Genomic DNA, 6,136 nt, shown 5'->3' with positions numbered 1-6,136 from the left:
TTTGTTAGATACATTTTAGACTACAAATGCTATGATCGTATGCTATCCATTTGTTTGTCTTTTTGTATGTTCTTTGTATGATATTTTTTTAAATATTTGAGTTAACCAATGATATTAGGCCATACTTGGCCATGATTACAAACACCTGTGTGTCTCTTGACACTATATAAATGACTCATCTCGCAGTGTTTGATGATACCCTGATGAAGACAGCTTCGCTGTCGAAACGTTGGTTATTACATTTTTGCATCTGAGCTCTTAGAGTGTGCGGCTTTCCTTTATTTTCTAATGTTTGTTCTACAGAACATATTTATATCTGAACGTTTCAAAACGTTGCGTCCTGCTGAACGTTCCCCCAGGTTGTTAGCTTTAGCTAGCTAATGAGGTAACATGACTGAACAAGGTGGTTAACGATTCGGTCCACAAGTAACCTAGTTTTAGAACAGCCTGCGATATGCTTTATGAATGTAAAATGCGGCCGCCAATGCACTATAGAAATAAAAAAGCATAGTGCTGGTATTATGGGTCATGTCTTATGAATGGTACCCTAAGGGCTTAAATCAAGCTGTTTTCTCTGAGGAAAACAGGGACACTTGACTACAGAACCTGTATATGAAATGCAGTGGGCAAAGTGGGAGGGTTGAACAAGACTACAAATTCAAAGACGGCCTACTTTTCTATAGCCTACTCAAGGAAGAGAAAGACATAGCCAGACTGTTGTTTTGCTGTTAAACTCAATGCTGTTATTGTTTTTCATTTGGTAAAGCATCTTGTATTTCTTAACCAGCAAAGAGTATTCTAGCTAACTAGAAGGCTGGTGGTGTTGACTGGTTAAGGTGAAGCAAGAGAGTCACCTGGGTGATTATTTTAGTCACTATTTCTGTTGACGAAATTAACAATGACTCCATGATGGCCCAGTCCTCTACACAAGCCGAACCAGATACTTTACAGAACAATGTCACGTCAGTGACGAAAGTGTTCAATTTAAATAAGATGTACCACTATACAGTATTTCAGGACCTGAGTTTTCACTAACAACTCTAGGCCCTAACTGTATCACATAAATCCAAAGTTTCCTCAAAAACGTAGATTAATCAACATTGTTCTTTGGACGGCCTGAATATGTATGTTCAGAGCTCTATATGAACCCATGGAGGTGCAAGGGAATAGCAGACATAGCCTGGTCCCAAATCTGTTTGTGCTGTCTATAGGTGTTGGCAAGACAGCGCAAACAAATCTGGGACCAGGCTGTAGCAGAAGTGCTGTGGGATTAAATGGAATTCTCAATTGTGCATGTCGCGTCCATGTTAGGGTCTTGGTAACGGGAGTTGGGCGTAACCTGGACTTGGGAGTAAGGGGGGTGAGACTGGGGGCGGTAGCGGATACCCGACAGACGGAAGGTCATCTGACACCACCACTGCTGAGCCGATGGGTGGTATGTCCTCTATCACCGCTTGGTAGGAAGGTGGAACGTCCTCTGGGTCCTTCGGGTCAAACTGCAATGGAGAGGAGTCAGGTTCATGTTAGTGCCAAGTTGAAAGGTCATAGTCACTGATACCTCTTGTTTGTGTGTAGTTTCTGTTTCTTCAAGAGGAGTAGATCACTTAAAAACTGAATGTGAAGTGATCATGTGTTTCTAGTAGTTTGGTCATTAGACTGCTTAGAAGATTGCACTGCCCGTATTTTTAAAAGCAAGTTCTTATTTCTAGCCTAATTCAAGGGAAACATAGTGAGCACAGCGTTCAGTCTGGTTTTGCAAGGCTGATGTTTCCCCCCTAAATTACAAAATGGGGGAAAGTGTTGACAGCCGCTGAAAGTCTTTATTATCAAGATGTCTGTTGACAGTTTGAGGAGGTCAACCTAGCAGTGGAGTGATGTCGTACCGGAGTGTATGGCGGTGCAGGGTTGATGAGATCCACTGAGCTATACGGCGGCAGTTCTCTATAGGGAGGTCTGTAGACAGTCGTGGGTAACGGTGGAGGTGTTGGGGCCCTTGAGGGCCGAGGAGGTCTACTGGGGGGACTTGGCTCCTCTCTTCGTCCTTCTGTCCTCTCTTCTTCATGCATAGGGATGACATAGATAGAGGAGTCATCTGGCTCTTCTTCCTGAGTGCATGGCCATTTTCTACGGCAACACAGCAGGTACAGTGCTATGCACATCAAAGGCGTGATTAAGAACCTGGGAATTGTAGTTTGAGGAATGTAGGATTTAGTCAGGAGTCAGTCTACTACAGCCAGAACTACAGTATATATTACACTTAGGTTTGATGATGACTGATGACCATGGAAGTGACAAGGATTGCCACTTAGTTTTGCTCTTTGACATCTTTGTAAAACTATTCTCTGTACTGTACAGTTGAAGTCGGAAGTTTACATACAGTTAGGTTGGAGTCATTAAAAGTCGTTTTTCAACCACTCCACAAATAACTTGTTAACAAATTATAGTTTTGGCAAGTCGGTTACGACATCTACTTTGTGCATGACACAAGTAATTTTTCAAACAATTGTTTACAGACAGATTATTTCACTTATAATTCACTGTATCACAATTCCAGTGGGTCAGAAGTTTACATACACTAAGTTGACTGTGCCTTTAAACAGCTTGGAAAATTCCAGAAAATTACGTAATGGCTTTAGAAGCTTCTGATAGGCTAATTGACATCATTTGAGTCAATTGGAGGTGTACCTGTGGATGTATTTCAAGGTCTACCTTCAAACTCAGTGCCTCTTTTCTTGACATCATGGGAAAATCAAAAGAAATCAGCCAAGACCTCATAAAAGAATTGTAGACCTCCACAAGTCTAGTTCATCCTTGGGAGCAATTTCCAAATGCCTGAAGGTACCACGTTCATCTGTACAAACAATAGTATGCAAGTATAAACACCATGGGACCACACAGCCGTCATACTGCTCAGGAAGGAGACGCGTTCTGTCTCCTAGAGATGAACTTACTTGGTGCGAAAAGTGCAAATCAATCCCAGAACAACAGCAAAGGACCTTGTGAAGATGCTGGAGGAAACAGGTACAAAAGTATCTATATCCACAGTAAAAGGAGTCCTATATCGACATAACCTGAAAGGCCCCTCAGCAAGGAAGAAGCCACTGCTCCAAAACCGCCATAAAAATCCAGACTACGGTTGCAGCTGCACATGAGGACAAAGATCATATTTTTTTGAGAAATGTCCTCTGGTCTGATGAAACAAAAATAGAACTGTTTGGCCATAATGCCCATCGTTATGTTTGGAGGAAAAGGGGGGATGCTTGAAAGCCAAGAGGGACTGCAGGAGGGACTGGTGCACTTCACAAAATAGATGGCATCATGAGGAGGAAAATTATGTGGATATATTGAAGCAACATCTCAAGACGTCAATCAGGAAGTTAAAGCTTGGTCGCAAATGGGTCTTCCAAATGGACAATGACCCCAAGCATACTTCTAAAGTTGTGGCAAAATGGCTTAAGGACAACAAAGTCAAGGTATTGAGTGGCCATCACAAAGCCCTGACCTCAATCCTATAGAAAATCTGTGGACAGAACTGAAAAAGCGTGTGCGAGCAAGGAGGCCTACAAACCTGACTCAGTTACACCAGCTCTGTCAGGAGGAATGGGCCAACATTCACCCAACGTATTCTGGGAAGCTTGTGGAAGGCTACCTGAAACGTTTGACCAAAATTAAACAATTTAAAGGCTATGCTACCAAATTCTAATTGAGTGTATGCAAACTTCTGACCCACTGGGAATGTGATGAAAGAAATAAAAGCTGAAATAAATCATTCTCTCTACTATTATTCTGGCATTTCACATTCTTAAAATGAAGTGGTGATCCTAACTTACCTAAAACAGGGAATTTTTACTAGGATTAAATGTAAGGAATTGTGAAAAACTGAGTTTAAATGTATTTGGCTAAGGTGTATGTAAACTTCCGACTTCAACTGTATTTTATTAAATCATAATTTTAAGAGGTCTCTCTGTGGCCAGGCGAAGTTGGGCAAGTCAAACTAATGAATGTGCTCTTTTGAATGGGATTGTGTAACATTGTGCTTTAATACAGTACATTAACAAGGTGTAATTATAGGCCTGCGGTGATGGTACATTTGAAATTATTTTCACCTATCTTTTGTTTATTGGATAGGACAGAAGTAGATAGTAAAAATAGAGTGTGCTGAATGAGCAGTGGGACAGTTTCCTACCAGGCAGCTGCTTAGAACGCTAGACCACCCTAGGTCAGATTTGCTATTATTTTCATAGTAATATAACAAAGAGCCTTTTCTAAATACAGCATCTATTTTTGTCTTGTGGGCGGTCTGTTGCAATGCTTTGGTAGAAAATCTTCAGATATCGAAGAGACTAGAGGCAGGCTAACTTAAAGGGGGAATCTGCATTTCCAACAACTACAAAGCGCCCACCCTGCCACAGTTTTGGTAAACAGCTGAGGGATGGGGCTGGAGAAATGTAACCACTTTCAAATTCATAGACATACATAGCTATGGATGCAAGGACTGAATATCCATGAGATCAAAATAATAGCTATATTTGGTACGCCAAATTCATCTCATTTTATATTAAACTTTTATATTTGGATATTGTCTTTTTAAATTATAAACTGGGTGGTTCGAGACCTGAATGCTGATTTGCTGAAAGCTGTGGTATATCAGACCATATACCATGGGTAGGACAAAACATTTATTGGTAATCAGTTTATAATAGCAATAAGGCACCTCAGGGGTCTGTGTTATATGGCCACTAAGAACATCCCTTAGGCGTGGTATATTGGCCATATACCACACCCCCTCATGCCTTATTGCTTAAATATAACCTCATGTTATTGCACACATACTGTTGTAATGTGTAGAATACATTACATCCACATCTGTGCGTTAATTGGAACATCAGTATGTTTGTTTCCGTTTGGTAGAGGTGGAGATCACAAAAAATATGAAAAAGAGAAAGACTTACTTTATCATATCAAGTAACCAACTTTCATTCTGCATGATGCGCAGTCTGTTGTTGTGGCAGGCCACTGTCTCCATGCGGAGAACACACAAAAGAGAATTCTAAGGTACAGTTCAAGGAAATTCCTTACATTTCTCTTCAGCAGCCTTCTCATCATTATTAGAACTTTCAAAAGCTCTATGTGAATCAACAGTCAGCGCTAGTCAATCGATCATGTTCAGTTCCTATTCCATGTCAGACTCAGCTTCATGACCCAGAAATAACCCATCTCAACCCCTTTTTGTGACCGGTTCAGAACCACTTACATAGTACGTTCTCAGAAGTAATTTCATTTTCTAGGTGCCCCAGATTACACAAGATTTAGGTAAGAATTACACAAATCTATCTAAAGTTGGCATCCTTTACGTTTCTTCTAAAAGCCAAACGCTGCGGACTTTGAGCAGGCCACTGACCACTGATCAGCAGAGATAGATGTGATCAGGGGTGTATTTATTACGGAAACTGTTTACCGTTTAAGAATCAATCGGAAGCAAACAGAGCAAACAAAACATTTTGCAACAGAATCGGAGTAATGATTACACCCCTGAAGTCACAGACAACCGACTAAGCTACATTTAAATTGTACAAGTTTGACCTCTTTTACAAATTAAAACAAGTAAACTGGAGTATAAAACTTTGACCCTTTTGTCCATAAATGCCCAATGACAAGAGTGATCATTACAAAGCCCCTGTCAACAAGCATTTAATACAATGCTACAATCCAATGGAAAAGTGGTGCTAAATAGCACACTTTATACACTGTTACAAAGAGGGAGAGGCGTAGTTGTTATGGTGCCTCCCTCTACCCAACCATGACCATGTTAAAATAATTGAACTGGGCTGAATGAATTTGGACCTTGTATGATGTACTAATGTACTTATGTTTCATTCAGACTTGGATTTGGAGTAAGACAACAGTCATACAATATCCTGTCACCAATGATTACTACATTATTACTGCATTTCGTATTAATAGATGTATTCAAAATGCACCTTACCTTAACAACCAAGACCTCTGAATCTACAGCAACCTGTATGTCGACCTGTGAGTTGCTTTCATACTCTGTCACAGGAAGTACGCAAAGACGAAAACTTTTACAGCCTTATTGACCTGTTCAAAGACCCTAAGCATGTTTACTGTCAGGTAC

General features: G+C 40.5%; 1 non-coding gene across 1 annotated transcript; it reads right to left on the bottom strand.

Moving 5' to 3' along the window:
* Window positions 1-242: 242 nt before the first annotated feature.
* Window positions 243-6,136, bottom strand: LOC106579260 (uncharacterized). Its single transcript, XR_006760743.2, has 4 exons — window positions 5,987-6,136; window positions 4,953-5,020; window positions 1,884-2,178; window positions 243-1,496 (listed from the first exon to the last, which is right to left on the bottom strand). It is a non-coding gene; the product is annotated as an uncharacterized LOC106579260 (transcript).

Source organism: Salmo salar, chromosome 19 (assembly GCF_965601325.2).
Source record: "Salmo salar chromosome 19, fSalSal1, whole genome shotgun sequence".
NCBI classification, from domain to species: Eukaryota; Metazoa; Chordata; class Actinopteri; order Salmoniformes; family Salmonidae; genus Salmo; species Salmo salar.
Note: the sequence above shows the minus strand (reverse complement) of the source record. Positions and strands in the feature narration are given on the sequence as shown.